Consider the following 26,240-nt stretch of genomic DNA (forward strand, 5'->3'; position numbering starts at 1 on the left):
TAAAGAAGAAGGGGGTCATATAAGGTTGGAAATACTTTAATTAAACACTACAACGCGTCAGTATATCAAGAAGAAAATATAACTGTGTATTTACTAGAGAGTGTCTACGTAAGGGATAATGTATAGTTCGGAGGTTGTTATGGAGAAATAAACCCCTTCATGTTGTATGAAACCCCTCCGCGAACTATACATTATCCCGCTTAGAACACGGCCTACAACTAAATCATTCAATAATGTAACACAAAATAATGATAAAAAGAGATTTTATTCATGTAAAATTAGACCGTTGCTCGGGACGCCGCTCTGACCAGCGCAGCACAGAAAAGAGAAAGTATGCAGGATATTTACTTTATGTTTCACTTTTACCGTCATTAAATAGCTTCGGACTAATTGTGATAATTGTGATTGTGATTGTGAATAAACGACTTGTAACCTGTTACAGGGAGAGTGGAGGCTCCTTATTTCCACATCGTGGCTGAAAAGTAAACTTGCATCAGAAACTCTGACCGTGTCACAGCTCCTCTCCTCTCTGTAGCTCCGCGACACAAACGCACCACATAATCTCTTGTTTATGACAGATACGACTACACAAAACACATCGTAACGTGTATGGTAATCCATCGATCCACTGATTGATTATCAAAGGCTTTAATGCACGAACGGGAGGAGGCTCAGCAAAACAGCGGCCGTGACCGGACATGCAGAGTCGGCCGTTGCTATGGAGTCCCTAGCAACGGTCCGCTCAGCGGTGGTCTATCGAGAAATAAACACCGCAGAATATTGGTGATTGACCAATCAGAATCGAGTATTCAAGAGAGCCGTGTTCTAAAATAGTTTAGATTGGGGGCAAATGTAACAAATATTGTACTGCAGATAATATCCAGATAATTATAGGTGATTATAAAACGGAAAGGTGAAATCCGGCGATCTGATTGGCTGTTAACCGTGGTATATTGAGCATATACCACGGCTACTATTCTAAAACCTTATCACAGCGCAGGCTATCACTCCGCGTCAGGCACGTATGACTGGTATGAATGGAAGTTGTTGTCATGTATCCATGACAACGGACTGTTGCCGTCCGTAGCAAAAGACAGCTGATGTTTTTACGATGTTAAAAAACGGACTAAAGTAGTTGAATTCACATGTTTAAGGTGAACTTTCACCTCCGGGGAGGGTTAACAATGGTAGAGGGGACTGAGCAGTGACTTTCACCTGAAAAAATGCGGAGGAAAAGACGAGCTGCAGAGCTAATTGGAGCTAACGTCTGGAGCATGGATGTATCGGTCTGGAGAGGTGGGACTATTTTTTCACAGTGAGGCTATTTTATTGGATAATATGTATTTCTGGTTGAATAAAACTACATGAAATTGATTGCGTATCCCTCTTTTATATTGCCTTTATTCGTAACCGTTTTATAAAAGCAATATATCACTCCAGTCCGTGGTATATGCTCATTATACCACTCCAAGGGGGTTGTCGTCCCTCCACTTCGCGTCGGGCCGAACAACGCCCCTTAGCCGTGGTATAATGAGCATATACCACGGCCTGTCGTGATATATTGCTTAAATATACTGTAGGTGAAATGTTGTGTAAATCTACAGAAAGCCATAACAAGCAGCACATCAACAAGGCATGTGAGTGTGTTCACATTACGTGAGCTTAGAATTATAAGGTTCTATCTCCATTTTTTTCAAAATTGAGTTTTTTGCATAATATCATCCATTAGTGGTCTGTTAATGCCTGTGTGGTGTTATTTTTAAATTTTCAACATTTTTTAAATTAGTTATTCATAAAATAAAAAGGTTCTATCAACCAAAACACAAGCCGAGTTGGAACTTTGATGCTCAATATCTCGGAACTACCCAAAACGGAGATAGAACCCTATAATTCTAAGCTCACGTGGAAGATTCAGTTGTGCAGATGTGGAAAGAAAATACTGACAGAACAATATATTTGGCAAGTTGAATTACTGCTTGCTTCCACTATTTAAAAAAAAAAGATATATCCTGTTAGTAAAGGCCACTACTATTATAGTTGAGTTGCCTTTTGATATAATTTGGGGTGTTTATGTTTTAAACCATGCCCAAATAATACGTAGATTACTACAACAAAAAAGAAAAAAAAAAGTCCTTTTGCACAAACTGACGCACTGAAGTCAAACAATTTATGCTTTCTGCATGAAGTCTGGTGATGTGTAGGGTTAAAAGAGATTTGTAATATTGATTCTTCAGTCTAACTCCCAGCTTTTAAGGGTCAGGTCCTTTAAAGGGCTTGGATTTTCTCACTCAAGGCCTTATAAATTCCTCGCCCTTAGCACTCTGAACGTATGGAGGTTAAGTGTGGATCAGCACTTTCCATAAGAACGGGCTGCCAGGCCAAACTGCCAACTACTGATTCATGTCCAGCTACTTTATTATAACAACTTGTAATCAGATACATCTTATTAACCAGTTGTTATATACCATATTTTTTTAATGATCACGACTATTTGCTTCAAAACAATGCAAGCATCCCGATAAACAAGAAACACGCTCTATATGCATGTGTGTGTGTTTACATATTCAACTGAGAGGTTGTGCTTGACAATTATTTGCAGAATAATTGGGGACAAAACACATCCAGAGTTGCATTGATTGCCCAGACAGGGGACATCCTCATTAGAGGGGCTACTTAGGTAAACACTGGGGGCAGCAACTTGATGATTGCACAGTAAGCATTAAAAAGTCCATACACATCGTTCAGACGTTTACGGGCTTAAGGAATGAAGGAATGAATTATCTCTCCTTACAGGGCACTTATTACAGCAGAGCCAAACACGCATGAAAACAGGAAATGTTGCCGAATGTCATATGTGGAAAATTGAGCTTACGCTGTAATTTTACAGTCTAAAACATCCTGGAACGCCTTTGTGTTTTTCTCCATTGACCAATTATGCAAACTAATGTCAGATGCTGCAAATAATGTTTTGAAAATCTACTCCTCTACTTCATATCGTTGCGGAAAGCCCGGTCTGGATCAATATTTCCCCTTTCAAGCGCAGACTCCCACTTCAGCTTAGATGTTTGATTGTGAGCAAAACAGACTGTGGTTATGTGCATGGATGCTCCCAAACAGGCCAAATCCCCCACCTCTTCAGATTTGTTTAAGGGCAGTTCCACCTTTTCCCCTCACTTTTGTTTTTCCACTATAAAATACTGTCGCAATTTTTTAAAATTCTAAGATTCTGAGATTGTCTTGTTTATGTCTATCGGTCATTTTCACATTCTTTAGAGAATGTACTGTGCATATGTAGGTGGACAAAAAGGACGTTTCATTCATCTATGGAAAACAACCGCGTCAGTCCTTTCAGCAAATGCCAAAGAATGAAATGTGTTTGTGTTGAAGTGACAAGGCGGCTGTGAGAATTGACAAAAGAATGACTTTTTGTCTGTTGAGAGCAAAGCAGGAAAGTGGGATGTTACAGAGCGAGATAAGTCAACAAAATGTTGGACTAGGACAAAGGGAACATTGTTCATCCCCTCGTTTTCCAAGAACACTCAATTTTTTTTCCATGTCTGCATGTCTCGCACGTTTAAAGACGCGGTAATGATGACGCCCCTCTGATGATTTAACAGTTCAACCCGAACTCGGCTCTCGTAGACGCTGATATCTTAGAGTGGTACTGATAAGCCTGTGTTAGGTCAAAGGGACAGAAAGAACATTCTCCTTTATTGTCTTATTATAGCAGCAAAACTTATGCTGCATATCTGCTTTAAATCGTGTGTAAGAATTCTGAGCACATTCACCAAGAAATCAAAGCTTCATTAGGGATTTGCCGTGATAATTAAAGACTTTTTGTGCAGTTTTTGAAGCAGCTAAATGCTACACAAAGGCAGATATAATGAAAGCTCTAATCTGCTCATAACCCACAACCATCCACTACTTTGCAACAAACCACTCTGAGTTTTATATCTTATGAAAAGGCCAAATATCTGTTAGATAGAAAAAGCTGGTATGCTTCATTATAATATGATTACATGCATGTAGTTCTTGTCAATACATGTTACTTATCATGTCAACATCACTGCTACAGTATCTTAATGACTCATTTTTCATACAAAACTTAAATGGCAATGATGTAGTCATGTAGAAAAAAAAAACTTAATGAAGAATCTGACTCTCTCTATATATATACATACATATTGTATGTGTGTGTGTGTGAAGCCTGTGAATATACATAAGAGATATTGCACTGCTTCAGATATAATCAGCTCAGTACTGCTACATTTCTGCTGCATATCAGAAAGAGCATCAGGCGAGATGAACGAAAGACGAGGAAGATCAGAAGAACTGGTGACAAGTAAGAGGAGGGAAATGAAAGATGTGGAATGCTGGAAGAGTTTCTGTAAATGAGTCACTGCAGAGCTGATCTTCCCAGCCATTCTTGTCCCACTGTGGTAGCCACTGAACAAGACCCCTTTTGAAATTATGCTGCAACCACCCTGCATTAGAAGTGCAGACAGCTCATTCTTATGCAGTGGCTTATATTCTCTCAGCGTGTGATCACACTTACAGCTCACTTCTTTCCTTTCTTTCTTTATGGCTAACCCACACTTGACAAACTTATTGCTCTTACTATAGAGTATTTGATTCGTTCGGGGCAGCAGACTCATTTTTACTCCAAATTTAGTGAAATGTAATGTAAGACAGCGGGATAAGGAAGCTGGGTGTACCATGATGCTTGTGTACTGTGCTTGTGCTGAGGAAAGCTGCAACCCTACCGCAGGTGACTGAGAAAGTTAATGCAGGATGTGATCAGACTGTGTCAGCTAGAACAGTCTGTCAGTTACAGTTACATGGGGTTGGGAGGTGTTATAGCAGGGCTGCAGTGCATGTGGGGTCGCCTGGAATTCAAATGTGGTCGCCTGAAATGTCCAGTAATTGATAAAAAAAAAAATACTGATAAAAATATTTTATTATTCTTTTAAAATTTATGATTAAAACACTAAATAAAATGCAGCATATAAAAATATCTGAGCTGGCGCGTCTTGATTGGCGGCGTATCCAGAAATTTGTGATGTCGAAATGGGGTCACAAGCCAGAAAAGGTTGGGAACCACTGGTATAAAGCCTTCATTACAAAGATGAAGGCACATTGGAGAGTTCAGTGGTGCAAAAACCAGGCACAGAGATGTGGGGGAAAAAAATGATATGGTCAGATTAATCATCCTTCACCATATTCTTCACAAGTGGGTGAGAACACATGAAGCATTCAGCAGGACAAAGGTGCAGGCCTGAGTGCTTGACCCCTAGGAGTGAAGCTTCATTCTAACCTCAGCAGTGCTCTTCTGCAAGATGACAATGCCTCTAACCATAGGGTACAGAAATGATGTGAATCAAATGATATAGCCTTCCCGGTCAACAGATTGAAACCCAATCGAACATCCAGGGTAGAATTTGGATCACCATGTTAGACAACGACCTCCAACACCATCGTTAAAGGAGACAGAGAATCCATAGGCTCCCCAAAGAGCGCTGAAGCTGCCCTGACAACACATGGCCTTACAAAGACACTTTTTACTTTTAATTTATCACCTGTCTGTCAATATTTATGCTATAATATGTGTGTATGGAAGAATTCACAACAAATAAGCTAACTCCACTTTTAATACTTGGCTTCACATTAAACAGCAGTTAGATACTATGCAGTAATTTTCCTGCAATTGCCTCTAAATGTGATACTCTGCTATAAACTCCTTTAATTGCCCTCAAAGTTGTTGATCCGTGCAACTGGTGAGTTGAAAATCTGCAAACCATGCCATCATTTCTCACATGTAAATAGAAAAAAATAATAATACAAAAAATAATGCAATAACTGAAATAAAGAGGGCGAAAAAATGGGAGTCAAAGCAGGTTGTTGTTTGATGTTCATAAGCACCTAATCACCCTGTTACAGAAACGAGGTATCTAGGCAACCAATATAAAGGCAAAAACAATGGCAGCAGTGTTGTTATGGTTTTACACAGGCAGAATATAAGAATACATTTCAGGTTAATTATCCAGAGTCCACACACTACTGTTGTGATTTAGGCTGTGAGGTTCTTTGTGGGAGAAAAACAAAAAAACAAAGTGTTTATGTGGTAGGAGTTTAATTAAAAATTACAGTATAATTTAGATTTGCAATTATCAGATTTATATCAATATAATGCTGGTAATCTTTCAAAAACAACCCTCAGTGCGATAAATGTTGTATTTATATCACATTAATGGGACTTTATTCCTGTAATGACGCATTATGTTCGTATTACTTGCTAGTTTTCTGCATCACTCATGTCTCTCTCCCTCTCTTTTATCTACGTCAAAACCAACACATTCCAGTCAATTCAAAAGAAAGCTGGAGATGGTAGACTAAACATTTTCTTTTTTTGCCTTAATATATCTCTGTGGGATTAGTGTTGATGACTCACTAATGAAGCAATGAAGTGTGACGGTAACTGTTAAAAAGAATTATATACATAAAATAAAAAATGCCAGATTCAAATATTGTGCTTAGTCGGTCCAGCTTGGGAGTTATCAGACTCAATCCTCTGTTAAGTCCAAAAAACTCCTAGTAGACTAGTAATGTATGCAGGCTTCAGAAATATTCATGGAATGAAGTGAAATACGCAAAATAGAATCAGCTCACAGGGGTTGTAAAACACAGAGCTGAATATACTTAAAACAACCCATTTCAGAATAAAATCAAAATGCCACATTGGTTAGTTTAACACATGGAGACTCAAATAATTCCACCCTACTCACATTTGACAGTTACAGGATTAATCAATACACATTTAAATACCCATATTACAGTATTGGATCTTTTATATCAGATGATTAATGTAACTGCCCCGTGTTATTTTAGTCAATATTGCAGATTATTCTGACCATTAGAGCTCAGCATGTGTCAAGTATGTGTCAAAGAATTCAGTGGTCATCAAAGAGTAGCACACTCCATTTCTACTTGATTCCCTTCATGTTTAATGCCTTGACATTGTCCTGTCATAACAGAGGTATATCATTCTTTCATATCAACGGCGCTAACATATTCCACAGCTGTGATGCAATGCACAGGGAAACTGCACAGGGCAAAATGCGTTCTAGCTTATGTGTCCTCAGCTGAATCTGTCAAATGACAGACATTTGCCCCAGGACACGATCAGTCACAATTGCCAGTTCAGAAAATGTTTTATCTGACGTGCATTGAAAACTAGGAGATCAGGTATTCTGAATGGTAGAAGTAAACAGCGTTGTGTGCAGCCGTTGTCTGCATCGACTGGTCATAAAATGTGATCTGGTCTTCATCTAAGTCACGAACACGGACAAATACACAGCAGCTAAGCTAATATCACAGAAACAATTAGAATATTTTGTGCCCCTGTGTTTGGATTTAATAACTGCTCCAAGCCCAGAGGCAGCAAAGCCTCAAATCATGATGCTGCCTCCACCGTGCTTCACCTTTTGGGATGTTTTCATGTTGGTACTGTATATGCAGTTCCCTCTTTTTTGTTACACCATACATAGTGCTGGATGTTCTTCCCAAACAATTCAACCTGACTTTCATCAGTGAAAATATTTTCCCGGTAGCATTATGGAGAGTCAAGCTGTTCTTTGGCAAACTTCAGGCATGTATGATGTTTCTTTTTTGGAGGCGGCAGCTTCCTCCCTGATGTGCTGCCATGCACACCATGCACCGTGATTTGCATATGGTAGACTCATGAGTAGAGATGTTATGCAGCTCCAATGATTCCTTTAACTTTTAGTCTGGGTTTGCTTTCCACCTCACTGATCAATCTCTTCTCTGCCTTTGGAGTCATCTTCGCTGAGCGCCCACTTCTGGTTTGACTGACTGTGGACTGATGAATATGTGTCTCTCTCTTTGGCATGACTTTGCACCCTGTTCAGCTTCATGGAAACAACAATTATTGATCCTAAGTCTTGTGAGATCTCTTTTCAGAGGCGTGTTTCATGTTTTTCGTGCTCAGCAAGAGTTTGTTGTAAAAGTCCAAGTAGCTCCAACAGCTACACCCTTGTTTGACTGACTGGACTCCATGTTTGATAATTCTCAAAAAGCTTTTTGTTGATGCCATCACTCGAAACTGTGAATGTTTCCATTGTGTGTTCAATACAGTAAGAACAAGGCAATTTGTGTTATTTGTTAAAATTAACTGTGTCAGTATTGTAACAAGGATGAAGAACAGACCATACTTCATGGGAATTTTATACTACAGCAATTCACCCTGACCCTGAACGGCTGCGCCATAGTTTTGCTCCGTCCTCTGTCCAGCGTCAATCCCCACCGGGCGCAACACTCTCTTCTAAAGCAAGACCCTTGCTGTATGCATGTATACAAGAATAATTATAATTCTACAAAAACAAAACAAATTTCATTTCATATCAATTATACACTAATACAAAAATATTCATGGGTAGTATATTCAGATTTTGCCCATAAACCTAGCCAATTATTACACACTGGACCTTTAAGTATTTCTTTTTTTAACAAAACTGAGTTTTCTTTGTTTTATCAGTCAGGGTTTTATTTTATTTTATTTTGCTTCTAAATTCAAGACTTTTGCTCATCAAGGCCAGTTTTCCATATTTCATTGGCAGCAATAATTGGAGAATTTGGAATGATATGCATTTGAAATATGAACACTTTTGTAGCAATTTTCTTTTCCTTTGGACTCCACTAGTATTGATTACCACAAATAATTTCATAAGCACTGTGCACAGAACACAGCAGACTGAATAATTGCGTCCAAATTCCGGAACTTTTTTCTAAGCCAAAGGAGACCAAAGGGAAATTTAATCCAAATTTCACATTGTCACTTTGTGGGCATAAAATAAGAGACCATTAATTTTGAGGAAATATGCTACAATGGCTTCATTGTGGAGAATTCAATTTGAGGTTAAAACAAGTATAGCAGGGATGAGTTGAATAGAAGATATATAAACCAAATAAATAAATATAATAATACGTGCTACATGTGACCTTCTCGCCGCCACCCCCGTTCACATTCCTGAAAATACTTGCTAGACAGCTGAGGTCATCCATGGCTCTGACAAGTCTGTGAGCTTTCTGGCAGCTGTCAGTCTTGATGTAGCCACTTGCAGAAGCCCCAGCTGGTCAGCTCACCCTTATTTATGGGATGAAATTGAGCTGCTTCCCACTCACCTGTTCCCTTGCTCTCCTTGTTATTGGTTAATGTGATTGGATAGATTCAATAATGGAATATGATGTATTATTTATTAGGTTGAGTTAAGCATGACTTATCGAGTGGAGTTTGTCCATCGTGCTCCACTTCCAAGTGACCACTGATTTTATTTATTTATTTGTTTTCTATTTATTACTTGGACCTCTGCTAGCGGTCAAAAACTGTATGAAAATATAAAGAACAGAGGAAATAAATGACAGTTTTAAGGTATTCTGCTAACTTTATCTTGGAAAGTGTGAGACCTCAGATTATTAGTTTCACCACATTGGCAGTGACTGCTGAGTGCGGTGTCTGGAGGCCCGTACAATTAACATACAGCTCCATCTACCCCCTGGCCTTAGAATAAGTAGAAGGCAATTATAAAAACCAGAGCCTAGTGAGAGCAAAGAGAATGACACAGCCATATCCTCGATAATATTGAAGTGGGGGAAAACACTGGAGACATTTAAATGAAATTATTGAAAAGTGGGCATCACACGGGAACCTGTGCATAATTCCTTGATAACACTGCCCTACAATATTATAACAGCACGAAAGGCTACATTGAAAATATATTATTTGTGTCTAATTCAATAAAAATATTTTAATGATTATTCAATGAAAATATATTTTTTTTAGTGATTTGCACATAAAATGCCCAATTACAGTGTATACGGGGAAAACTGTGTTGATATCCAAATATGGAAGTCACTTGTTGACACCTATAGAGTGTAAATAACGTCATTGTTGTTTGTTGGGGGAAAAAAATGAAACAAATGTGGTCTCAAAAATATCCTTGTGATTTGTATTGGTAAATTCAATTGATAATGTTGACTGTGAACATGTTTTTTTTTTTTTTTAACTCACTCAGCTAGAATCTGAGCCTCAGGGTTTTATGTCTTACAACCAACCAACCAACCAACCAAAGACTACTGGGAATTACTGGGTGAGCTAGTGTAGTTTGAAACAGCAGCGTACCGGCAGTAAACATCAATACCAGCAGTGGATTTTTTGAAAGTGTTACTGAGAGTCAGGCAGTGCCATGGATACCCTTTTTAGAGAAAGGAAAATATATATAATATATTTTTTTTCAAATAAAGTAACTGTATCATTTCAGCAATCAGTGGTTGACGTGATGATTGAAACAGTATAAGCACACAGTGTTTATTTGAGGGCATCTACAGACCTCAGCTATCTATTTTCAGACATCATACAAATTGGTATCTTTCTTTAGACAAACAAGCCTCCACACCACAGGAAACATGTCAAGCTGTGTGTCATCACACTAGACATGAGGTGAGACAAAAGGCCACTTCATATGATATCTAAGAACTGATGCTGAAGTCTGAGGAGGTTTTCAAGTGTACACTGTGGGAAACTTTTTCAAACTTTCTTAAAACAAACTCCAGATGATGGTTTGCACTGTCACCGCGCAGCGAGATGGGATCAAACCTGGCCCTGGGGCCTGTCTGTGTGGAGTTTGCATGTTCTTCCTGTCTCTGTGTGGGTTCTTCAGCTTCCTCCCACTGTCCAGAGACATGCATAGGTTAATTTGTGATTCTAAAGGGAAATGGACACATTCCATTTTGTTATTCATGAATCATACCATAGGCTAGTAATGAACAGTTCAATATGATAAACTCATCATCCATCATGATTGCTGCTCTGTGAGACTGTGCATTGGCACAATAGTGTTTGAGCTCAATGGTAATGTCACCATGCAATCATGCTTTCTATCACACTTAGTTTACCATGTTAGGGTGCTAACATTTACTGATAAGCCGGTTTGTAATCAATTCTGGACAGACTTAAACATTTGACCTGGAAATGGTTGTAGGTGGCAGGATAGGGGATCATTTAGGGCAGGATGATAAGTCCTGGAGGAGAACATAAATGTGCTGTTCAATATTTTATGAAAATTAATCCAATGGTTGTCATGGCATTTCACCCAAAACCACCAAATGTTACAATTGTTTGTATGAATAATGGTGTTTACAAAAATATGTGTCATTCTATCCACTGGATATGTGGATATTTTAATGAGGAAACTTTGAAATGCCTGTGGTGCTGGAGAACAAATGGTCATTAAGTGTATAAGGACTATGAATATTTTAGTGCAAATTCAATCAAAATCATAGAAGTCAACATTGTGGTGGCATGGAAGAAAAGTCAAAGGATCATCAAAACTGAAATGATTCACCCTCTGAGGATTATGAATATCTACAAAAAAACATGATGGCAGTCTGTAGAGTCTCTGATGAAGATCTTCAAAACTAAACAAATCAATAAAAACATATAATCATCCTGGTGGCACAACAGGAAAAGGAGGATTACCAAAACTAAAATGATTCATCCTCTAAGGACCATGAATGTATGTTCACAATCTGATGTTAGTATTTGGACTAGTTCTTAAAATATTTTGGTGTGGAACAGTGTTGTGGACTGAGCAGCACTGCCATCCCTGGAGCTATGTTTCTGGTAAGAAGTGATGATGATTTATTACTGCTGCATCCTGTTGGACTACCCTTAAATATATGTACATGTCTCATCCCTGCTTTCAATTGACAGATAAAAATTATATGGTGAACTATGACAAGCATCTGGGAGGGAGTCTAGTTTGGGGCTAGTGGTAGTGTTGGTACAGCTCCCTGCAGAATGAGTCGATGTAATAGCTCTGCAGCAGAATTTTGACCTGCAAACAAAATAGGGCAATATTTGCTTCCTGGGAAAAACACAAAGTTCCATAAGCTGTATTTTTTTCACAATCTGAAAATTCATTAGGGGGTGGGGATTCTCTCACTGCATGATCTGAATTTTCCATTTAATACCCTCCGCCAAAACAGCAAGGGTGGGGGGGATTGGTGGATAGGGATAGGCTAATGTGTCAAAATAAGTTCACTTGTTTCCAGTGGCAGTTGACTTGCTGTTCGAGGAGTCACATGGAAGTGAGCATGTTTAACAATGGAGTTACTGTGCCAAACTGATAGTGCTCTAAGCTTTGAGGGAATGAAGCCAGTGCGTTCGCGAAAGGTTGCCAACAAATATTCAGACACAATGTGGCTGATTTCCTGGGGACAAGATGCCAGAATTATTTGACGTCTTATTAGGTCTTAAGATGTCTTGTTTAAGAATGCGGTGAGAGGCTTGGCTAATTAAATTGGCTTTCAAGCAGTGTGGTACTGGTGTGCATTGTGCATTGATGTGTCTGGGAAGTAGCTGACAAATATTCAATGCTTGAATGTCTCAATAATGAAAGTTTTTAGGCCATGGCTGAGCATTTTTTATTCTGTCGATTTTGCCTTGCAATAATATAATGAACAACAACAACAGAGTGACACAACATTTGCACTGATGGATTCACAGTATTCTCTCTCTCTCTCACGCACACACACACTGACACTTGTATCTCTTTTGAACTTCTGTCATATGACAAATGATGGCTGTAAAGGTCATGTTGCAGATTAATTTGAGAGACAGGCGTTGATAGACAGATGAACAGACTTAGTAACTGTGACAAACAACAGCGAGTGAATGAGAACTCAAACTCAAACTGTATTTAAGTCTTTGGAAATGACTGAATTTTTTTGAACAGTAAAGTTCAAAACATTTTTTTTAAAGATTTCTCTTTTTAATTCTTATCACCATGAACACTTCTGTTGAGTTCACAGTTTCCATACACTTACACATCACAATAAAACATGGCATACTCCCCACTGGAAATGTACAAGAGGGTTCAAAGAATGTTGATAATGTGAGCATGAGAAAATGTTCACAGTAGAGGCTAAGAAAAGGTCACCTTGACAGAAAAGAATTAGAAAATGACAGAAATGTCAGGAGGCATTTTTATTAAAATGCCAATATTTTGCTGTATCAGTCTAAGCAGGTCATCAAGATAAGACCATACTGTTTTGCCTTTCTGTCAAATCCTGGCATTTTCTACAAGGGGAATAATAGAGACTTGTTTCCTTTCAACAAGGGGAGACTTCGCCTTTCACAAACTTTATTTTTACATCTTTTTGTGGAGTGCATTTCAGCAAGGGTGTTTAATTCCTCAAATTTCCATCAAATGTGCCCTGTAAAAATAATAAATTGAAGTTATTTTTCATTAGGTCAGAGAAGCCAAATCCTTGGCGGTAGAAATATGTAAAATTGAATATTCTGTAGTATCAAGGATGTGTGTCTCTCTCTAATTCAAACTACCTAAATGGCACATCCTATCACACACATATACTGTATCTATGTGTATCAATGCACACACAAATACCACACAAACACACACACACACACACACACACACACACACACACACACAAACAAACAAAATGATTTAGATTGTATTTTAATGTAATTTTGTGGTGCTATATGAGCTGCTCTGTTTACCGAATGAGTTATTCATACATTTTTATTTCCTTGCAGGTACATGGTGAAATTGATGGAATATGTGTCAAATCATTCTCTGACATCTGCTCATATTCATCAGCCTCTAAGTCCTCGCATTGGTTCCTTCATTAAGGAGGCGCCACAAAACTCCAAGACTTGATATCCCCCTAGCACCTGAGCTAAATTGGATTTTAAATAAATGTCAGAGTGAGTTTTACATTAACACTGGAGAGCACAAATGTAAGTTTGGCATCAGGTCCGAGGCTGAAATACACATTTTATGGCAGGTAATGTTGGATTTCTCCAACCTAATTTGCCAAGCTAGAGAATGGCAGAAATTGTGAATGTATTGCGTTGTGATTTTAGTGTTATCCATCACCTTGCTACTGTGAGGTGGACCCTCAATTTTCATTTGCACCACAGATTCAATGAAACACCTCTTTAAATACTTTCAGAGCCAACGTAAAATTATTGTCAAAAGTCTCTCTCTTTGGACACATTATTTTTGGACCATCTTTATTCTATCTCTCTCCAAATATTACAGTTCTAGCACTTCAACTATAATAAACCTTCTTTTTTGGTTGATAACACTGTGTGCTGCTCCTACAGTTTCAACTTGATGACTGAGGTTTAAAGGTAACACTGGAGCGAAGTGTATGTCATCTAAAATAGCAGACAAAATGGTATATTTGACTACCACAGTCAGCTCACTTATCTACTCAGATAATATACATATGGCTTCCTGTTGCTCTACAGGTTATTCAGCAAACAAGGTTCAATTTATCCAATTTATATGCACGCCTGTATCCCTAACCAAGGCTGACGGTTCACTAAATATGTTTAGCTGAGAGACTGAACAATATTGCCCATTCCCTGTAACACAAAGAAGATTGGCAAAAAGGTCGAGCTGTGTGTAAAAAACAGGATGCCACAAATGTTTACCATTAATGCTGGTCTGTATAGATAGATACTTAATGAGCTAATGTGTCCTGACTCATAAGTGAGGCCTCTATAGAGATACAGCCGGCTGTGGTCTTCTGAAAGGTCAGTCCAATCACACGATTTTCAATGGTTTTATTTCATGTTAGCACCGTGGCCAATGCATATTCCCTCCTCTCAGTGTAGGTGTGGAGATTGTATGGATTACCACCCAGCTCCTCTCATCCAAAAGCAATTACTCTGTAAGCCCACTAATAATTACAAAGAATTAAAGTACAGTTAAGAATGAAAGTAAGGGGGGGAAAATATATATTTGGAACATAGTAATTGCTCCTTTTTGTGTTTTGGAAGATAAGAAAGTAAAATACAATGTTATTATATTTCTCTATTTGCTGTTTTTTTTTATTTCTACCAAGAGAAGTAACCTTTCTGATCAAAGCCAGCCAAGAAAAAGCAACAGCATGATCAGTGTCTGAGGGGAGTGACTTGATCAATTTCTCTCTGCTCTGCCGCTTAAGTATATTATCCAATAAAGAACTCATGACCTGATAAATTGGACAGATAGACCAACCCTGTGGTAGCCACCTGCTCTCTTAAGAATGTAATTTTTCTAAAACTTCTGCACTTTCGAAAAGTAAAGAACAAGCAAAAAGAGCAAGAGCAAGCACCAACATCCAATGCTCTAACATACACACGCCCATCCCAAAAACAATTCATTGAGATGTCTGATTTTTATGAATCATTGAAATAATGCTCTAGTATTATGGTTGGTTAGTGGGAAATTCTGATAATTACATACATCATGTGCCACAATATTTCAATTCTTATTGACTTTTGACTATATTTTAGTAACCTAAGTTGTAATTATCAACACATAATAATTTTGGCATGGCATTGCCATCGACTCCTGATTAAATACATTCTCCTGTTTTGCATAATGCTGTCAACACATTTCCACCTCCTCTGTTCATTTACTGTCAAAACAAGTCATCTGTGTTAACCCCTTTATCAGCTCCCCACTCAGCAGAGCTACAGATAAATCCCTCTGACTCTTCCACCATGCTGCTTATCACTAACTGTGCCATGCTGTGGTCACAGCAAACACAGCTAGGAAAGAAAAACCAATCTTGTCAAACTGAGGTCATTGCTTCAAATTTGGAAATATTTTAAATGTGTACTCCTGACTTGATTGATGCATTAAGCATTATTTCTTTAAAAAGGTAGAAATGAAGCTCCCACCTGAATAACAAGTCAAGTTAGTTAAGAAATGTTTTCTAAGTGAGTGTGTTCAATCAATAGTGAAATAAGATATGGTATCACGTAGAAGTGAAATGATTATCCGGTGGATAGCTTTTTATTAACTGCATTTATTTTCTTTGCCATACATGATAATTAACTGCCTGTAACTAGCAATCAATGTAATGCTTATTTTCTCAACTAATCAAATAGGGAATTTTTATAGAAAATGTACAATGTCCAAACCCCGGAAACAATAGGTTGTGATTACAAAAAACAAAGAGAAGCAGAGTATAATGACATTTGAGATGCTGGTAGAGGACAGTGTAAGAAAACAATTGCCTACAGATGACAATATGTAATTAACTATCAAATAGCAACATCACTTTTTTGCAAATTAGTCAATACATATTTGGGGTTTTAGTTCTAACTGGTTCTCATGATTACCGCAATATGAACATGTGGAACCATCCAACCAACCATCCATCCATCATCTACCACTTATCCATGCAGGCTGCAGGGGGGCTGGAGTCAATCCAAAGCAGACATAGGTTGAAGGCGGCGTACACCCTGTACACTGACATGTAAAGACGAACACACACACACTTTCACATTCACACACTACGGGCAATTTGGAGTCACAAAACAACTAAGTTTGTATGTGGAGATAAGGAGAACAAGCGGGAATCAAACCCAGAGCCACCATTGCCAGTGCCAACAACCTTACGACTGTGCTGCGCCCATGTGAAATCAACACTTAACCAAACAATAAATAAACATACTATATTTACACACACTATGCAGTCACAGTGATGGGTTTTCAAGGCAAAGCACCTGAACCAGCCTGATCCAAACGAACCAGGAAAAAAAAGAAAATAAATACTGCATTTCAGTGTCGACTGCACCTGTCCCTCTCTTTCACACACAATACAGAAGTGGTGGTAAGGATCAGTGAGGTGTTAACTTTTACTGGAGTTGACATCGACTATAGTCGTAGCTCAGGTCACACTCAAACTGATAGTGAACTGTTATGATGAAGCTAAAAGAACAACTTTCTGTGTGTAAACTTGAAGCTACAGCTCAAACTGCTGAGGGAAGATAACACACACTTGAAGGTTAGACTTTAGCCTCTGGGCTTATTTCACTCTTTTCTGACATTTATAGACAAATTGACTCAGTGAGAAAATAATCTGCAGATTACAGTATGATGATTAAATTTTGCCTGTCAAACCTTATTCATGAGGAGCATATGGACATAATCACAGAACACATTCTTGTCACTCATGAACTATTTCAAAAAGAGCCTTTTTACATAATTGATCTGTGAGAGTAGTGCTACTCATGTAACTAATAACTTCCTGGAAAGAGGAGAAAAGTGAAAACTAGGTCTTTTAGAAATAAGGTTTTTGAACAACTCAATTGTACAATTATCTGGAAAATGTGTTTTCATAATTAAATGTTGTTAATTAATGTACTTGGCAACTCAAAGGAATGTTGCTACTGAACTATTAGTAAAATGTTTGCTTTCGATGTGTTCACTTCCAGCCCAAAATATCTGATGTGACAGTACAGTAATCTCTTGCTGTGACTACAGCGATGTGCAACATGGGGGATCTTGGTCTAATTTAATGCTGAGAATTGTTAAATGACTTGAGACACAACATCTTTATTTACATTTTATCAAAACCACAATCGGTTCCTCGCTGTCACCAGAAAGCTTTAATTGTCCATAACCCCAACCACAGACACTTGGAAGCAAAGCCCGGTCTCCGGAGCCACAGCCTGCACTTTGTACACTGGCCATCCACTCTGACCACTGTGTTGCCTCTGAACATAAACCAGTCAGCCATTACATTTGTCAGGACAGCGCAACTGGGAAAACAACGTAGTAAAACAACATGCACATTTCATTTTTTTTTAAGGAGACGAGGTTGTCTGTTTGGAAGACTGCCTGAGGAAATGGAGAAGCATCAGTTCCTTCCTGACATGTTTCCAAGAAAGATGGATGAAACAGAGAAATTTACGACTTAAATGTGTACATGAAGAATAAGTCACAATTTCCTTCCCTGGTCCACCTGTCACTTCATCTCCTCTCATCTCATATTCAGCTGACACGTGTGTGTGGCTGAGTTCACTGAGTGTAGCATGGAAATAAAGCACAAACACTTTACGAGTGGCTTCTTCCATATGCTGTAATTGCCCAGCCATCATTATTGTAAATGCACAATATGGGCCATTTCAGCATTCAACATACAAACTAGAGGAATAAAGCTTTCACCTGCATACTTGTTTTCTATCCATATACCTTTTGTAATGAAGACCAATTAAAGAGTACATGCTGGAAACCAGTTTGGCAGGAGCAGGATGAATACATTCTGACATGCCTCATAGCACCGGGATAATTAGGTGAGCTGGATGCAGGGAAAGGGCTGTGCGCATGTTCGACTGCGAGGAAGGAATTGGCACCGACCTTTTGGAAGTAGGTACGAGATTGGCAACAGACGCTAGAGAAAATGTTTCCCACAGGGCAAAATAGCTACAGGCGTCGAGAGCCACTGGCAAGGCACTTCTGAAAAGGAATGGTAATACTACAGACAAAGTCCTGTTGGACTGCTGGCAGAGTCTCTTCCAGTAAATGGGATTGTCGCCGGAGGTTAGGTTTAACTTCTCCATATTCATCAATAGTTAACAAATGTACATATTTTGCTGGGCTGTGTGGTAAACACAAACAAATGATGATTTAATAAAGAAAATAAATCTGTTAATGAACTCTGAATAACCAAAAGGCTTTTCATAACATCTGTAAGTAAAAATTATGGGCATTTGTTCTGCATCAGGGAGCTTAATTGTCTGTAACAATAGTTATAAAGACATATACCCTCTGTATACCCCCAGTATGCACTACTGATTGTCTAGCAAGTCTTTTATGTAATGTTTAAAGGTATCCATGCCACCTAATAAGCCTTTATTCAAGGGATGCTGAATTAGCCCTGCAATTAGAAGAGAATGATAATGGCATCATCAATACCAAGTAAAACCATTAGCTCTATTATTCACTCAAGCAGAAATGGTAAAGAAATGTCCTTTTGGGAAGTAAGATCATCAATAAATCAATTCTTCCTTGTCACCAAATCCCAACAATACAGCACCCCCTAAAAAAACCATCAATCACATCCATGCAAAGGACATGTTTTATTGATTTTATGCAGTTTGCCATATCCAGGGGGAGTGGTTAAGAGACAGCAGGAATCTGATACCAATCACTGGTTCAACTCTTCAACTCCAATACCCATAGGTCTCATTTGTTACAAGTTATTTAAGCTTTGGATGTTATACCGGCATCAAGGTTTAACATCCACATAATATGAAATGCAAGAGTCTAGATAATGAAAGAGGCCTTATCAAACTATAAATGTGTCATATACAAGTAGAAATCTTTTCCTCTGGATAATCGAGTGGTTTACAGATAATGGTACAGAGGACGTATGTTTTGTGATGTAACAAGATTAAGTTATATGTCATAAAGAAAAAAAGGAATCTAGTTAAAATGACCTCCATAAATCAAAAAATCTTATTGGAAAGAGTAAGTATGACACGGACAATAGACAGACAGAACTTTAGTCCACAGTGCACTTGACCGTGCATGATTAGACCACATGGCGGGGCCCATAAGATGGATTGCACTGTATTTCATCACACACCGAATGTGACCCTTTATTATATGCCTTTCCCATATTAAATTTCAAATTACATCCTGCTAATTTGTGGATGGAGCATATTAAATGAAACCTGGAAACCATGAAGTATAGAGGTTGAGACCAAGAGATATCACTGTATTTTAATTGGCGAGTCGGTGGCCTGTCTGTGAAATGAATTAGGAGTTTAAGTCTGTGCTGTGTAATTGTGTTTCCTTGATACATTATCAATCAGTAAACTGGGGAGAAAAAGCACCAGCTGATTACTTATTTTATTATACAGAATTATTACCAGGTTGCTGCCGTTGAATTATACAACACTGTTACTATTCTGAGTAAATGTAGTTTTATGGTTATTGCACTGTGAGCTGATGTTTTGTATCATCTGGGAGAGTACAAAATATGATCATGCTGTAGATACTTGTGGCAATGGGAACTATTCTGGATGCTGTATGAGGAAGCCAGTGGTATCATGGGAAATTTTGTGGGAATTTGTAACTTTGTTTAACAGTGAATGCATTATTCACACACCTGAGATACTGGGTAAATATTTATAATGTAAAAGCAGTGTCATCCAGAAAAGTCTTTGGGCTTGGGTTGAGCCTGCAATGTTAAATATTACTCACAACGTGGAATCTGTTATCACCATTAAAGTGTTTGTGAATTAGGCCCAGCTGGTTGACCATGCTGTTTGAGTGTCTGGGTTGTTTTTGAATCATTAATAAGGGGCCTGTTGCATGTCGAATAGCACCACAGGTTATTGTATTAGGTTTTTCATATTTTAATGTTTATCCCAGCTATGGAATTACTCACCCAAGAAACACCACTGGAGAGAGTGACAGCCACTTTGTCAGCCGCTCTCCTCCCCTCGCGGTCAGGGTTGTCTTTTTGCATTGCAGACTTGGCACAAATCGGAAATGGCAGAGCTACTTGAAGCCAGCGAAGAGGGAGAGGGATGGTACAGTAAATGTGAGAATCAGGATGGGACAGGCACTGTTACTGTCAGATAAGCAGAGAGCTGAAATCATGGCATGCTAGAAATCCACTGGGAATCGCCTGCATGTCAGTAAGGTGAAAAAAAAGGAACAAGAAAGGGGGGAAAGCAGGCCCACACCGAGTCTTGATAAAATGAATGGCAGCCAGATAACAAAAGACTTGTCAAAAACCGCATTTGATTTAACATAAGTATTCTAAAATAGAAATAGAGAAATCTGCATGGAAACATTCAAGCACAGTGAGATTTTCTAACCCTTTTCTTCAAAGTATATTTTTGGGGCATGTTTGTCTTTATTGAATAGTATAGTATAGAGAGACAGGAAATGGGCAGGCATATAGAGGGGGGATGACATGCAGTAAAGGGCCGCCCGATGCGGGATTCGACACAGGGCCGACTGCGAGGACTGTGGCCTCTGTATATTGGGCGCCTGCTCTACCAACCTCGCCACACGATGCCCCAACAGTGAGATTTAATGTGTAATAACTATACCGTTTTAAAAAGATGTTCACCCTCATCACCTTCGCCAGCTGCCACAAGAGATGCAACACAGCAAATAATAGACAACATCAAAAAAGAGAAAAATAATCTGATCATTCTGCGTTTGTGCTCTGACCACTTTCTAGAGCGTCTGTGCCTTTACAAGTCTATATAAGTCTGAAGCCTCCTGACCGCCCAGCAGATGCCCCATTCTTGTGTAGTGGCAGTAAACATCGGCAGCATTATCAAAGGCCTCAGCCTGCCCTGCTCTCCATCAAGTCTCCACTCAGCTAATGCCTGCATCTGTAATGTCCCAGAGGCTGCCTTATCTCCCCTGGCCACTTGGATTCATTGCCAACCTCCAGTTCATGGCAAAGCTCTGATCTGAAGACAAGCTAGTTGTGTGCCAAGGTGGGCAGCAGAAAAAAGTGACCTCCCGCCACCAGTACTCATCTCTCCCACTCACACCGTGCTCGCCAGCAGCTCCCCAGCACACCCTGACTGTGGGAACAAATGCAAGACCCTTTAGTGGAATAGTCTGTCCTTTTTTCCTGTGTGTTGTCTCTCAATTTGAAATCCTGTAGCGACTGTGTTAAGGGCTGTGAGTTTATTACTACCCCAGTAACATGGATCAATGTGGCGGAGCTACACAGGTCTAACATAAATTTAATTTAAAGATAGTTTTTCCTTTGTTTTTCAAGAAGATTAAAACAGCTGCAGCTTTGCTTGCTTTTCTCTTTTTATTTGTCATAAGGTGCGATTGAGTTTGACCTGTGCTATAGCAGCTAATGATTATTTTCACCAGTTAGTCAGAGAATTGCTTTGCTTTGATTCCACAGATATGATGACTGTACACAGACCTTTTTTTTTTTACTGCAGATTTTTTGGAGTCAACCTGCAGGATCAGGATTTGTTAAAGTGGATCTGGTTAAAGTGTCGTGTTTACTGTACCGCTGTGCTCTGCTTAGGCTTTCAACACCGTGCAGTTTGTGCTATGTTAAGGCAATAAAAGCATTTCCTAATGCACTACATAAAAGGCGAGTAACTGTGGAGGAGCAAATCAAAAGCAGGCAGTAAACCACACACGGCATCCAACATCTTAAAAGAATGACATCTACTCTAGTGCGGCTGTTGGCTGGATTTTAACTATAGATTTCAGTCCCAATGAAAAGAGGCTGTCCAGATCCACTCGGAACCTTCCTGCCATCGCAGTCCTGCAGCACACAATAAAGTTTAAGTTATAGCTAAATTCACAGAGTCCCATCGTGACTGTGTGGTCGCTAAGCAACCAGTGCGTATTGTGATATAACATTAATTAATGAGGTTCAGGGATGCAGGGAAGGAATTTTTCTTTTTTCTCTATTATTATTTGTGTGTCGGAGGGAGTCTGGTGCTTACATAATGCTAAGCTAACTGTGTCCTGTATAGACCAGCATTTGTGGGATCTACACAGCTAATACTCAAGAAGGCTAGTCAGCATTTGAAGTCATCCATGAATGTGAGCTGTAAGGGACATGCATTGTGTGTTTAAATCAGTGTTTTTCAGCTGTTGAAGGCATAGAAATTCAATTTTGTTTTGCATTTTAATGTAGAGTTAACATCAGAGGGGATGGAAGGGGGGAAAGCTTCTCTGACTTTCGCATGCAGTTGTTGTTGCAAATAAATAAAATATGATTAAAGTCATTTTTAATATGTAACTCATTTCACAGCCCTTTGTATACACGCTATAAATACTCCCATACCCACAGAGGCATAGTTTTATATTAAGACTTCAGAAGATTACAGCACACGTCTGAATCGCGTTGAAAAAGCCACTGATCTCACTGCAGTTGAGCCACAGGGTTTCATCTGAGAGAGAAGCACAGGTCAAGTGAGCTGCTCTTGACTTTCAGCCTCTCTGTTTCATGTTCAGAAAAAAAAAAGAAATGAAGAAGAAGAAGGAGCAAGACTGAAATAGACTTGATTATACAACACATTATGGTTTGGTGCAAATTTTATTTATTAATGTCAATATTGTGCATTGATTATACAAACACAAAGGCATAAAATAAATTTATAAAATGACAGGAGGAGACAGAGAGACTGTCAGAGGGAATGCTAAAAATCCTTTCTTTTTAAATTGCCCTTCTCAAATATTAAATCAATGTGCAATTATTGACTAGCATATGAAATGAATGTCATTCAGCATCCAGTCTGGTGGTCTTTTGATAGCTACAGGGCTCCATTACTTATTCATACACTTGCATGAATACAGTCATCTGTGCTGCTTTGGAGTACATGACAAAATGTGGGCAGATTTTCTTGACAGAAGCAAAGTCATTAGATGATGCGTTGCATTTGGTCAACGTTAATGTGAAATTGAAAAATTAGGACAAAAAAGCAGCTTGTGAGAGGTAAAAGATCACTGTTTTAACAAGTGACTGGACCATGATGACTGCCGTGTTTAAGACCTCATGTCAGAGATTACAGAGGGAATATTTCACAGTGGGTAAATCACTGTCATCGTAATTCTCAGTCCTGTTTAATTGATATTACAGTCTGTGCTCAGAAAGTCAGCTCCATCTAACTTAATTGATGGAGATTGAGAAAAACAGAGATTTCGGTGTAGGTTATGAATTAACACAGCGTGGTCACTGGTCAGGAGTACAAAACAGCACTGATCAAACACGTTATGATTGGCCTCCATCCCCTGAACCATTAACCTTAAAACAGTGTGACGGATACTGCAAAGTCAGATCTTCCACTGCTCCTTTTGAATGAAGGTTATGTGGGAAGGCAGAGAAGAGCAGGTTGACAATCAAAATATACTGAATAATGAACGTTCACACCCAAGCCAACCCCTGCAAGGTGTCACTTTTAGTCAAGCTGCGGATGCTACGAAATCATTAGCTTTTAATGCTGATAAAACCTCTCATGTTTTCAAAGACACTTCATTTGTTCAATGAACGTTTTTGCACCCCGTGCACGACTCAGGGTTCAGCTGAAATAAGCTGATGTCAATACATCTGGAGAGAAGCTGCCATGGACAATACATCACATCCAAAGCCAATATTTTATTTATTTATTTTTTATTTTTACTTTATTTTTTGGAATTTGCTCACAGTTGATACATAATTACAAATATTGAGCTTTTTTGGAGAGAATTAGAATCTTCTAAATCTGTGTTGGCAGAATTCACAACATAAAACTAGTGAGTTGCGTCTTTCATATTATTTTCAATACAAGTTTTATTATAAACAACATTACTGTAGCCACTCTAAAGAAGAGAAACATGAATTTCCGCAAGCAAATATCTGCAAAAGACTGTAGATCAGTGTAAAACTGATGTTGGGTAAGTGTATGCTCATTTTATGCCACACTGTCATGAGTGTGCATGTACATCCCAGCCCATGTGCACAAGACGCAAGCAGATGTGGAAGCCACTCATAAGATCACTGCTGTAATACACCAGGCGAGGCTGCAGCAGCGGGAGGATAACTTCATTTGCATTTGTGCATTTGATGAATCTACTGAAAAAATGAGGGTGAAGTTATTCTCCAGGTGCTAAATTTATTCCAGCTGTTTTCTTTATTTCTTTTTTTAAAACTCCTATCACTGTGATGAAGTGCAGGCAAGGGGAAAATGTAAAAAAAAAAAGATTTATGTGGAATTGTACTTTGAAAAGGTGCTCATAAATGTGTCTGCTGATCTATGCAGATGTTATGAATAAACTTAGGTCAGAGAGGGGGCAGTGTGGACACCTTAGATTTCACCAGCACTCCATGCTCTAAGTAGTAAATGAACAAAAAGAAAAAAATATATATAAATACACATACTTAAAATTTAGAAAAGTTGCATCAAAACATTTAAAACAAGTTCTCAATACAAGTATTTTTTTTGCAACAAGCAAAGGAATAAAAGACACTGAAGGCTAACAATAAAAACATGGCAATTTCACTGTGATTGGAATTCATTTATGCCTGAACAGTGTTTTAAAAATATGTCACTTCTGTATGCCTAGTGGTTATACTGTAGTTTAACATGTAAACCTGCTGTGTCACATACTGTATTTGCTGCTATCTGCGATATATGGATGAATAATTTATTGGAATAATATCAAAACCACAATATGTAATATCCAGATCATAAGAGGTTTTGATCAAGTTAAAATGTGTCACATTTACAACATGTATGAAACACAGTTGTGCGACAGAGATGCTCTGACCTACAAATCATATTTGCCTGACCAAAGGGAACAAGCCCATTTGGTGCATGACCCCAAGCGCTCACTCTGACTTAAACTGGGACTCATATTAAAAGTGCATCATTTGTCAAAATAATTGCAATATGATTATATTTTTTTCACATATCCTTCATCCCTAGTATGATGTATTTGAGTGCACCCTGCCTGTGTGTGTCTCTATTAGTAGCTGGGTGCTGCATTACATCTCTAAATGATCACGCAAACATACGTCCTTAAAATGAATGCATTTCCAGTTGACTACATTCAACAATCTCCTGATTATCTCATAATATAAATTTTGACTGTCTATTCCATTGACACCGACACTTGACATTACGCATTACCTTCTCCATCTTCTAAATACATCATCTTTAGGAAAGTTGTACAATATATCAATAACACATCAGTCTGAATTTGAGCTGCTTGATGTAGCAGAAATTCATCAAAGTCAGCAAACAGGAGAGGGGACACTGACTGTTTTTCAGATTGCCAAGGATCTGTTCAATGAGCCATATTCACAAGTGATTTATTCTCTCATTTTTCAAGCAACTGTACAGTTTGTAAATTATCCAACACACTTGGTCAAACGGGTCGGTTTTGAGAAGTAATAATACAGTTAACAAGACACCGTGTGGCAGTCTCTCATAACACTTTCCTGCAGACTTTGACAACATCATACGTAAATAAATGAATTCGCCTGGGCATGTGTGAATGTGTGAGAGAGAGAACACACTATGCACTTTTAGAGATAAAAGAGAATTTTTCCTGTCAGTGAACAAACCATGATCTGTCTATGATGGGGTGAAAGATGTTAATGAAAATAAATATATAAATAAACCTTCATGTGCACATACAAAGGTCAAACAAATTATGTGTAAGACGCAGGCTCACATAAGCATTTTTCATATGCCTGTAAAGAGACCACTCGATTGACTGTGCTTCAAAGACATTTGCACATTACTGTGCTTGACACATAATACTGCAAAGAAACATCCGGAGTGGCACAAACACAATTAACAACTTCAGTTTTCTGAATAACCGACCATTAGGAATATAAAAAGCAGACCCTGGATGTGA

This window comes from Trachurus trachurus (assembly GCF_905171665.1).
Source record: "Trachurus trachurus genome assembly, chromosome: 20".
Lineage (NCBI taxonomy): Eukaryota > Metazoa > Chordata > Actinopteri > Carangiformes > Carangidae > Trachurus > Trachurus trachurus.